The 12,882-nt window shown below is 34.9% G+C and overlaps 1 long non-coding RNA gene across 1 annotated transcript; it reads left to right on the plus strand.

The window, feature by feature from the left end:
* The first annotated feature begins 3,476 nt into the window (after positions 1-3,476).
* Positions 3,477-5,941, plus strand: LOC128283822 (uncharacterized). Its single transcript, XR_008274233.1, has 3 exons — positions 3,477-3,607; positions 4,074-4,157; positions 5,587-5,941. It is a non-coding gene; the product is annotated as an uncharacterized LOC128283822 (long non-coding RNA).
* The last annotated feature ends 6,941 nt before the right edge of the window (positions 5,942-12,882 follow it).

The following is a 12,882-nucleotide window of genomic DNA, read 5'->3' on the forward strand; positions in this document are numbered from 1 at the left end:
GCATAAGGGACAAATTGCATGTGAAAAGAAAAGTTTTTAATTATTTGAGATTTCATGGCCCTGTTTAGTATGGAAGTGTTAGTAAAAGTCAGGTAGCACATCGAACCCCGTCCCAGCGTCGGATGCGGGCGAAGGGTGTTACATTTAGTGGTATCAGAGCATGGTTTAGTCGGTTCTCGGACTAACCTAGCGTAAGAGAGTCTAGTTATACATGCCATAGTATTACTCGTGATAGTGTGATATCTCTCGGCCCTAACAAAACTGTTGATTAAGACAGGAATGAGTTCCAACCGAGCAAATCTTGATAGAGATAAGAGTAAAGTTGAGATTATTGAATAATGCTTATGATATGCTGAAAATTTGGAAAGGTATGAAAAGAAATCCATGATTTTTTTTATATGAACTAGTTTTCATTATGTGATACTCTTGAGATAAAGAATGTGAAATAGTGGAGTAAAACACAGTTAAGTTGTGAAAAGCGCTTTTATGCATGTTAGTATTCATACGATGTTAAATGTCCAACTTGATTTGGCCAAGTGTTTAGGAAAAGAAAGAAATTTGCTTGAAATGACAGAATACATGTATGAATACTTTTATTGCATGATTAATAATCAGTATATACATGAGGTTGACATTTATGTCTAGATTGATGAAGTCAATATGCAATAATGTTATGCTTTATAATCTCGTTTCAAGGAATCATAAATGTCACAATAGCATGAAAGTTGTAATGAAAGATCAAATTGGGTGGAACGCAGGGAATGAGTACGATCGTTCACTAATGAATTGACGGAAAAGACCATGGTTGGACCATGGCAATACATGAGATTTGTGTGCCAGTGTAAGACCATGTATGGGACATGGCATCGGCATTGAGACGAGGGCTAGTGTAAGTCATGTCTGGGACATGCATCACCACATGATGAGAGCCATTGTAAGACATGTCAGGACATGCATCGGCCTCGAGATGTTAGCCGATGTCGACATGTGCGGGACATGCGTCGGCTACGAGATGTGCTAGTGTAAGACATGTCAGGACATGCATCAAGACGGTTACATGTGTCGATGTAAGACCACATCGGGACACGGCATCAACACGATGGATGAGAGCTAGTACAAGACCATAGTTGAACTATGGCATCAAGTAAGCGATGTACTCAAAACCATAAGACGTTCTCCAATTTGATAAATGTTGGCAAGTGATTAAGACTAAATATGGGAATTTGATAAAACATTAAGGGTAATTTGAGAAAAAGAAATGAAAGTTTGAGTTATGATAAATTCACTTATGTTTAGCTAATATTCGCATGAAATAAAGTTACATGTATTACTGAGATATGTGAAAATGTGTTTATAACAAGTTGGAAATTTGAAATGTTTGAATCAATATGCGTAAAGCTATACTGTTGTTGAATATGTATTTGCTTGAAAGTCAAAAGTTTAGAGGCTTTACAATCTTCGCCTTTACCGTAATAGATTTATACGATTGGATTCTCGAGAAATATGTTGCATAAGCTTGCAAAAGTGAAACGAAGAGTACAAAAATGGAATAGTATGAGATTAGTGAAGACAGAATTAGTTAGAGAAATAATGTCGGACTTGCACAGATGTCTGAGTATGACGAATTCAATTAAACAAAAGTGATGGCTATCTTTCTCTTCTGAGTATTCTATGTTTTCCTCTATTCGGGAATACGTATGGTGATCCCTTTCGAGTGGGAATTCTATTGTGTGAGGATCTTGAGACGTGATATTAGATGAAAAGTTCTATTGGTCCGATTAGTTATGATCTACATTTCCCCATCTCTTTAGATTTCTATTCGATATATTGGAATGAAGTTGACAAGAAAAATCTATGTAAGATTATTCGATGTTCTATTGATTATGGTTTATATATATAGAATTATATTATCTCTATTATGAGAAATTCTAAAGCATACTGCATGTAGTTTCTTCCGGTTTTCTTTGAGGATTTTTGGATCATCTTTATTATTTTCTTCGGATTATATTATCGATTTACGGTATAATCTTTATATCTTGGAATTTCTTATATTGGCTTTTCTATCGTTCTTGTTTGAGAATTATCAAGCTTGGTTTATCTTTACGAGTAATCTTTGACTTGCGATATTAGAATCTGTTATGATTAAGCTTCGCTCGATCATAGAAGTGTGGGGATTTCAGGTCGAGATTTCTTTAAAATTTCGGGGTAAAGAATGGTTATTCGCAAAAGTAAATCTGAGTTATGTGCATTTAAGTTTATTCTCGGTTCGAGAATACCGCTACGTGTTCCTTGGTAAGTAGTCGATAATGTAAATGATAGGGTTTTATTCTTGAAAGTATGTTATGGAAACATATTAGTTGGATTTCTCTTGTTCGAGAGATGTTATAAGTATAGTTATCCTGATTAATAAAAAGACCACATCTATGAAGTTGGAATCATTTGATTCATGTTAGTAAAGTTTCTAAACAGTTGATGATCGAGTATAGAAATGTGGCTATAAGTGGTAAATTAAACAAGTACAAAGATGATTCGACTTTTAATTTGGAATTGCAGGGAGGATTTGATTTCTGGTTTCTAGTACTATTAATTCAGAGTAAGATTTCAGTACTGAGAAACTCTGGGTATACAGAGAATTGAGTACAGAGTTCACAGCAGTATCTTGTTTATTCGTTCAAAGGATGTCTAATTGTCTATAGGGTAAAGCCGAATATCAAATGTATTCGAGATTATTATTGTCAGTGATGACAGTGGGAAGAAAATGAGAAAGGACTATTATGAATTTCGTATCGGGATGTCTCTCATTTCCAGGAAAAAGGAGAGATGCAAGTTGAATTGTGAAAGATTGATGATGGAAGTCTGCATGATTATTTTAGTATGTACAGATATATTATTCAATGATATGACCGAGTTGTATGTTTCTAAGTTTATAGTTCCAAGAATGTCGGTCTCAGTGTTTCAAATTGAGCTCCGAGGTTTATACCTCAACTATGGAAAAGCTATAGGAAATCTTGAGTATGAGCTTGTGTGGAGTTGTTTTGTAAGTTGTGAGAAAAAGATATAAGTGACTCGTGAAAGTAGAGAACAACTTTTTCTGGTAAGATTTTCGGGGACGAAAATCCCTAAAGGGGGGAAGAAATGTAATAGCCCGATTTTGGGTCTAGTCGAACAGTGGTTTTGGGACCACAAACCTGATTTAAAAAAATTATTTTTATTATATTTTATAGTCTATAAATTTATGAAAATATTTTGTAAAAATTTCATTCAAAATTTTGACGTTTGAGCACTCAATTTAGTCAAAAGGACTAAATTGTAAAAAGTGCAAAAGTTGAGTTCTTTATATATGAGGTGCCTAATTGTTATGAGTTTTAAATTGAAAGTCCTTATGTGACAATTATTCCTTTAATAAGTTAGTGAATGGATATTTGTTTGGTATTTTTGAAATTTGGTTGAAATAAAAAGGGTAATTTTGTAAATTAATTAAAATATATTAGACAAATGATAAAAGCTATCATTTTTTTTTCATTCTTTCTTCTTCAACCGTGGGAAAGAACTGAAAATGGCAGCCATGGATGAGCTCCATTCAGCCAAGCTTCTATGGCTTATATAGGTACGGTTTTTGTCCCGTTTTTAATGATTTTCGTATTTTTGAGATCCCCGAAGCTTAAATTTTCTATTTCTACAAATTGATTGAAGAGAAATTAGAGTTTAAAATTTTACCCATTCATGATATGGTTGTGTTTTGATGATTTATAGTGGATAATGAATGTTTGATGTGTTAAATATGAGTTTTATTCAATGAATTTCGGTAAAAATGTCAAAAAGGGGTTAAATTGTGAAAGTTACAAATTGGTCATAAGTGTGTGAATTAGTGAAAATTTAGAGTTTCCATAGAAGAGAAAAATGTTCATCATGTCTTAAACCTTATAGAAATTGAATAAAATTAATTTACGAGCATTGGGGCAAAAGTGCAAATATGCAAAAGTTTAGGGGTCAAAATGAAAATTTGTAAAAATATGATTTTTAGACCCATATGAATATTGTGACTGATTGGTAGGCTAAATGTGATGTTATAGATGATGAAAATTGAGACTTGGACCTAGAACGGAAAGAAATCGATTTATGGACGAGTATGTCCTTTTCACCTTTGTGGTATCGAGGTAAGTTCATGTGTAAATAATGTAGCATAATTGTTATTTTTAAGTTATTGATGTTAAATATATGATATGCTGATTTTTATCATGAAATATATGCTTTGTGGTTATTTTCGAATAAAATGCAAGATATGTGTATTATCTGTTAAATATAAAGTGCTACCGAGTATTGGTTTCGGTATTTTACGGAAGATGGCAAGGATATGTGTTCGAGGAAAATCCCGTTTGAACCTTAGGAATAGATTAGGATACAAGTGACATGTCACTAGGATGGTTGAGCATCCGAACTCGTCGAGTTGAGTCCGAGTTCACTTATGGATGCGAATGTTCGAACTCGTTGAGTTGAGTCCGAGTTCGTGAGATGTAACTAGGCATCCGAGCTCGTTGAGTTGAGTCCGAGTTCACTTATGGATGCGAACGCCCGAGCTCGTTGAGTTGAGTCCGAGTTCACTTATGGGCGGGTTACATGGTAGCTTGGCTACATATGTGGCACTTATGTGCAAACTTTCCATGTATCCGAATTATATTCCAATGTGTTCAACGGTAAAATTCTACTCAAATGGAGGAATACTCGAGATGAAAGGGACGTATTGGTAAATGTTGTAAAATGAATACTTTGAACAGGTATGTACTTAACCTCGGGTTGAAAACTCGACATAACAACAATATGGTAAGATGGTAAATGAAAATGTGATATGAATGTCTCGGTGATGATTATACAAACGATGTTGTATTAATTTTGTGAACAATGATCATGGATGAGTAACTTAGCCTTGACAGATTTGAGTTACTGCAGTAGTGTAACTTTAAAAATACACTAAAAATAGTGGAAAATGAGTTAGAGGCAGAATAAAATATGGGATTAAAGCTTAATGAGTCTATTTTCACATGAAAGAAACAGGGAAGAAAAGAATTCCATATTGTGTGATATTTGAATTCTTGTGAAATAGGGTCTGAATGAATTCGAGATCCCTGTTCTGACTTTAGAAATTCACCAAAATTGTACAAAATTATTAAGAGTCATACCTTATATGAATGGATTCCTTATTGAGTCTATTTTATGGGAAATAAACGACATGGTCGTTGGAATTTTGTACAGGAGAAATTATGTTTGTAGTGCACAGGGTCAGAGTGGTCATACCCTGAAACAGGGATACTTTAACTAATAAACTGTACTATTTGGCTTAACCAAAATTCTGTAAATTTTATGGAAGAAAGGAAAATAAGTCTAGTTTCAGGAAAATTAACGGAACTTAATTCGGAGTTTCGTAGCTCCAGATATAAATAATTTAGTGATCGTTACTCAGAAGGACAGCTTGTAGTGAACTTGAACATATGTTGTAAACATTGATAAAACAAGTTAATGAGTTGCTAATTGTTTTCATATGAACTTACTAAGCTTAAAGCTTACCCCCTTCTTTCCCATGTTTTCTAGAGTTTCCAGGTTAGCTCGGGTTGGAGGCCGTCAGAGATATTATCACCCTATCGAGTTAACGTTATCGAGTAAGTAAACTCAAGTGATTCGAGTCTATGGCATGTATAGGGTTTTAATGTGAGTATGTAATATTATGATTTAGCCAAAGGCATTGGCTTGTTATTAAGGTAGTATTAGTCATGTAAATTGGCCTATGTCGGCTAATGACATTATGGGCCCATATGATTATTCTTATGCATGTATGTTATTATCTCTTGTGATGTGGCTTACAACATGTATGCCTAGAGATTGAATTGAGATTCATTGATGAGCTAGTAACTAATGCAGGATTAAGTGATTGGTAAATAGTTAATAATGCTTCATGAATGGTTTGTGATGTAATGATAGTTATGTCTAGTATGTGGTAATGATATGGGCAAATTCTATAATATTTATTACATAAGAAAATAACTCGAGCATAACATGTTTGTAGATGTTTAAGAGCTCATTTATGCCACGTTGTATGTTATTGGATAAGTATGTATCTATGCATGTGGTGTGAGAGTGACAAAAGGCTTGATAATTAGACTATTTCTGGCCACACGGCCTGAGCACATGGGTGTGAAGCCTTAACGCAAGAGATTTTTCTAAGTTTTTCATGAGTTCTCGATTGGGTTCGAACCGCCTGAATGCATGTATTGGGCCTCGTAAGCTCGCATAAGGGACAAATTGCATGTGAAAAGAAAAGTTTTAATTATTTGAGATTTCATGGCCCTGTTTAGTATGGAAGTGTTAGTAAAAGTCAGGTAGCACCTCGAACCCCGTCCCAGCGTCGGATGCGGGCGAAGGGTGTTACAATACCATTTCAATTTTGGTCATGGGTTAAACAAAGAACCTAATGTCTAACTCAAAAAAAATGCTAAAAAGAAAATCCAAGAGGCATCAATCCACCATCATGTGTATCATTACAAAGCTTCACATTTAGCATGCAAATGACATCAACACAAATCCACCTTAGCCGAAACTTAACTCATCTTCATGTATCATCACCAACATCAAGCACCAACCAAGAAGACAACACCCATGGCCGAATATCATCTCCATCACATAGCAAAGATTTAAACCATGGGCTAGGTAGAACTCAAGCTAACAACTAAAACATGCATGCATCTCATGGAACATCATCAAACATACCTTAATCTAGATACAAGTATGGCCGAACCTCTTCAACCTTTTCTTCCCCTCCTTCCTTTGATTTTTCGGTCAAGAAGAAACAAATGAGAACCTTTTTTCTTTTTCTTATTTTCATCATCCTACTAACCATTATTATTTTATTACCCATGCTTCTTACTTTATTTTTCCTAACATAAAACACTAACATAAAAGGTTTATAATACCTTTTATCCCATAGCATGGCCGGCCACTAGTCAAATTTTGGGTAATTTGACATGCAAACCCATCACCTTTATAACATGCATTAATAGGCCACTTACATTTGCCTAGCACATTTCTAAATTTTCTCACATAAGTCCTATTAACTAAATTCACATGCAATTAACTAAATCGAAGCTTAAAACTTTCAAACATTCATATTCACATATTTTAGACAATAATTATCATATTCAAATAATTTGGTGACTCGGTTTAGCGGTCCCGAAACCGCTTTCCGACTAGGGTCACTTTAGGGCTGTCACAGTATTATTCATCTTTCAAAGCCAAAATGTCTTAATATAATCAAACATACATATACGCATTTATATAAGCTCAAGAACCATAATATAACATCATGTACATCTACCACTTATATGGCCGAATTTACATGATCATATATATGCACATATCCAAGAATCAATTCTACAATATTCATACTATTTATTTACAAGGACGAATACACATACTAAATTCACATGTAATCTTCATTTTATCACACATAATTAGGAACAAATATCAAGTTACTTATTTAACTTATCTCAAGTAAACAACAAGCTAACTTGGACCTGATCATTTAGCTCGTTTAACGTATTCAATTACCACGTCAGCATAAAGTCTTTTAGGCATAAACTTATAATAATTCACCGACCTAAAGCCTACTAGGCCTAAGCCTGTATTTCACACCGGCACAAGGCCTGCTAGACTCAAAGTCTAATTTTATACACCGGTAATAAGCCTACTAGGCATAAGCCCAATTTAATTCACCAGCACAAGGCTTGCAAGGCTCAAAGCCTGAATAGCACTATTATAAAGTTGTGATGTGAGCACACCCGGGGCATCCTCGAATGCATATCAAGATTCAATTAAGCTTCCAAAAACACCCATAACTCGAGCTTGTGCTAAGTATTTCCTAAAAGTTGTTTTAGCTTCTAATGCAAAACCTTGGTTTGAAACAAGGGCCAATGCTCACAAAATCAGCTTGAAGCAACTACCCAAAGAACTTGTGCACTATTGGCAAGCTGATCCTAGCTCATTTCCAGCTCCTCAAGCTCCGTCCAGCTTAACTCAGCTCATTTGAGCTCGTTTCAGCTCGTTTGAGCTCAACCGAAATTACTTTCAGCTCGTTCTTTATTTCAATAAATTAAACTAAGTTTTAGTTTTACACTAATTAGTTTGTTACAGCTCATTAACGAAAATCCTAGCTCAATAAGTTCATTAATAGTTTTCACTTAGTTTGAGCTAGCCGAACTTAATGCTACTAGCTAGTCTTTAATTAATGTGTTTAGTTTAGCTTAGCATGATGTTTATGATGCTTAGTTCATGCTCTTAACATGTTCAGCTGGATATACATTGGGATTTAATGTGTTCATGTTTCTTGTAGGTTCAGCCGAATGTATTGAGTACATTTAATGAGATTCATGCACGGCTAGGTACATGGAATACAAGGGTTCATGCATGAACGAATTTATGCATGGCGGGCTGGCTATTGGTGATCCCTAAGCAACCTTTTGGCCAAGATTTAAGTTCCACAAAGTGACTGAATACATGAAGGAGCCATTAATGCAAGTATATGCATGGCTTAATACATCGTATGGAAGGATGCATGCACAACTAGTGTTCATTGGATGGCATTTGAAGGAATTCATGTATTGGGGACGTTCATGCAAGTGGGGGCTATTTTATGTACATGTATTTGAAGATTCATGGACCGTAATTAAGGAAGAACATGCATTGGGACGTTTCATGCATGTATCATGCATATCCAAGATGTCCATTCAAGTATTCAAGGTACATTCAAGCCTCATTTGGCCAAGGGAGATGTAGGAGTATTAAAGGGCTGCACATTCATGAACTCTGGCTTTTCTTCTACGCTATGTATGCATGAATGCATCAAGTGAAGCAACATGATGGTTCGGCCAATTCATGCACCATCTTCAAGCATGAACCGAATTTTAATGCTTTTGTGTGAACATGTTAACTACAAATGTGAACAGAATTTAAGTTAGTGTTGACATCATAGATGCCGAATATCAATAGGCATCTTAGTCTTATAAATAGTTTGCTCATTTCATGTAAGAGGGACTTTTGCCAATTTGTTTAATGAACATTGTTCTTGTGAGGTTGCTTCCTCTCATATCTCGTACAAGTTTCGAAAGACTTATCTAGCTTGTGCTAGTGGCGTCAATCGTCTTGTTTTGAACTTATCACCAATCTTGGTGTGGCGTTCACCTATCCATCTATCCATATTTTTCACCTTAACCATATAGGAATCGGGGTGTAATGCCCCCACGGCCGAAACCGTCGCTGGAGTCGAGCTTGAGGGGTTACCGAACATAATTTATCAAATTAAGAACTTCAAATCATTTGTTTCTACATTCACAGCTTTCTAGCTACCAGCATTACAGTTACAAGAAAACTCATATCTCGAGTTATGAAACTCGAAATCAAGATCCGTAAATTTTCCCTAAATCTAGACTTATATGTCTATTTACTAATTTTTTATAGAATTTTTGGTTTGGCCAATTAGTACAGTTTATTAGTTAAAGTCTCCCCTATTTCAGGGTTCGACTGCTCTGACCTCTATGTATTACGAATCAGATATCTCTCTATACAGAATTTCAATGACTATGAGGTTTATTTATATTAAAACCAGACTCAATAAGGAATCTGTAAATATAAAGAACAGCTTCTAATTATTTTTGTACAATTTATTATGAATTTTTAAAGTCAGAACATGGGATCCAGAAATCACTCTGGCCCTGTTTCACAAAAGTTTAAATATCTCATAAAATATAATTTATATTCCTGTTTTGTTCAATCCACATGAAAATAGACTCATTAAGCTTAAATTTTATAACTTACTCATCATTTATTTCCATTTATACTATTTTTAGTGATTTTTCAAATTCATGTCATTGCTGCAGCAATATTCTGTTTTAAGGCAAATTTCATCTTTTCATGAGTTGTTATGAATTAGATAACCTATTACACTTCCATGATATCAAACATGATCTAAATTTAACCATCATTGTGACTTATCAATATCAAACATTTTCTCAACCAATCATGGCTATATGATAAAATTATTTACACAAAATAAGTATATTGCTATACATGCCATATGTAAGTTTTACAAGCCATTTACCGAGATGAAAGTCCTTTAGATAGTGTGATCAAACCTTCGACCCGTCCCGATTCCTGAGCTGGCTTGTTCAAAACTACAGTAAATAAAGAGGAGGGAGTAAGCATAAATGCTTAGTAAGTTCATATGTAAATAACAAGTAAGATAACAATACAAATATACCAAACAACTTTAGCATGGCATCACCAAAACATATATCATATTTCTAAACATTATTCATCATCTTACCACCTTATCGTTGTTGTATCTATTATCAACCCGAGGGTTAAGAACATACCTGTCCAAAGTGTCCATTTCACAACACTTACTAATACGTCGCTTGCATCCAAGTGTTCTTTCATTTCACTAGAAATTTCACCGTTGAACACATCGTATACAACTCGGATACACGGATAATTTGCACATAAGTGCCTCATATGTAATCAAGAAATCATGTAACCCACCCCTAAGTGAACTCGGACTCAACTCAATGAGCTCGGGCGTTCGCATCCATAAGTGAACTCGGACTCAACTCAACGAGTTCAGACATTCGCATCCATAAATGAACTCGGACTCAACTCAACGAGTTCGGATGCTCAACCATCCTAGTGACATGCCACTTGTATCCTAATCTATTCCTAAGGTTCAAATGGGCTTTTTCCCTCGATCTCACATTTGTCGTCTTCCATGGAATATCGGAACCGATACTCGGTAGCAATTCATATTTATCAAGTAGTAAACATAATTTGCATATTACTCAACATTAACCACAAAGCATAATATTTCACGATTAAAAATCAGCGTATCATATAATTAACATCAATAACTTAAAAATAACAATTATGCTACATTATTTACACATGAACTTACCTTGGTACCAAAATATAAAGATTTTGCAATTTAGTCCACAATCTTTTCTTTTCCTCGATTGCGACTTGAATCTCATTTCTCTTGATCTATAATGCCAAATTAATCTTATTTAATACATACATTCATCAAAACAAGATTTAATACTTAACTTTGGAAAAATTACACTTTTGCCCCTAAACTTTTGCATAATTACACTTTTTCCCCTAGGCTCGGAAATTAAACTTTATTCCTTATTCTTATGTTTTATAACATGCTGATCACTTTTCCCTTCTATGGAAACATCAAATTCTCACTCTAACATATACTTGTGCCTATTAGGTATTTTTGCCGATTAAGCCCTTTTTCAGGATATTACACGGGGTGACACTTTTTAGTGTTGAATCATTCTTGACGTTGAGTTCATTTTCCATTCCCATTTCAAATTTCCTTCTTGTTAACCAAATCGGGCCTTCTATCCTTCATCCATCTTTGCTACCCTTAACCAAACCTATTATTAAACTTACCCTTCTTGAAACCATCCGCTTATCCTATTCTAATCTTTTACTTTTATTTCTAAGAATCGAGACACGAACAATTCTCTCGATTATGATCGGGCAACTACGTGAATTTGTATCAACTACTTGGGCCGGATCACATCATTTGGTATCAGAGCTTCTAAAACGAGAGGCGTCGACGTTCGTATCAAGATCGAAATAGGTTCGTTGTAAAAAAAAATTCAAGTTGTATTTTCGTTTTACCATTGCAAAAGTGCTATATTGAAGGTGTAAATATATATATATATATAAATAAAATACGAAATTTAAAAAAAGTGTGAAGTGATCAAGTTCTATTCTTTGTCTGTATCTCGTTCCGATCAGCAAGTGTTATTTTTCATCAACTTGTACACCCAAAAAAAAAACCGCCACACTACATTAAACTTATTTTCTGTTGGCCTACCCGTACACCATACGATTTAACCCTTGTAACCGTTTGAAGCCGACCCCAAAGCACCAAGAGGAGTCAAGAGAAACAACCTATGAGGTTACGAGAGTAAGCTTGAGAGGTAAAAGGCTAGAGTGTGGGAGAGCATTCGAGTGTAGAAAAAGCCTAAAACGAGTGCAAACACGAGTGGAGTGCTCATCCATTATTTTCTTTTTCGAGTGAACTCGTGAGGTTTGTGGTGAGGTATTTAAACTTTTTTTGTTTTGATCTAACATATTTTCCTTTCAGTAATCAAAATGTCTTGTGAAGAATTTACCGAGTAGGGGTTCCAATACTTGGTTCAAGAAAAGCGAAGAATGGCTAATTCTGAGCTTGGCCAACAACAAGTGAGGCTAGATCGATTGGAAAAATGAGACCAAAGTGATCGAGTTTCTTCAAGTCGAAAAACGGAACCAAAAACACCACGGAGATATACCGCTGAATACTACTTGAACAAAAGTTCCTATCGTGATTCTTTCTCGCTATTGACTTCGAGGCAAAGAGATTCATACTATTACTCCTATTCGAGAAGAGACTTTGAACGGGAGTATGTTTCATCAAGGAGCTTGAGACGACAAGAAGGCGACTATGATTTTGACTCCTTCCAAGAAAATGTGCGAAGAGATAGATATACTTCTTCCCGAACTTCAAAGAAATCATTCAAGGAGTGTTCTACACGAAGTTTTGATTGTGAATCACATGCAAATAGTTCTTGGCCTTTCGAACATGATCTCTATTCTCATGATTCTTTTGTACATTCTTGTAATGAGAAAACAAAGAAAAGAAAAGAAAAAGAAAAAGAAGAAAAAGAAAACGAAATAAAAAGAAAAGAGAGGCAAAAGGCAAGTAAGAGAGAAAATGAGTGAATCTTGACAGAACTTGAAAAAGCCTTTGAAAAATAAAAAGAAAATGAAAAAGAAAATGAGATTGAAAAA

The sequence above is a fragment of the Gossypium arboreum genome, chromosome 2 (genome assembly GCF_025698485.1).
Source record: "Gossypium arboreum isolate Shixiya-1 chromosome 2, ASM2569848v2, whole genome shotgun sequence".
Classification (NCBI taxonomy): domain Eukaryota; kingdom Viridiplantae; phylum Streptophyta; class Magnoliopsida; order Malvales; family Malvaceae; genus Gossypium; species Gossypium arboreum.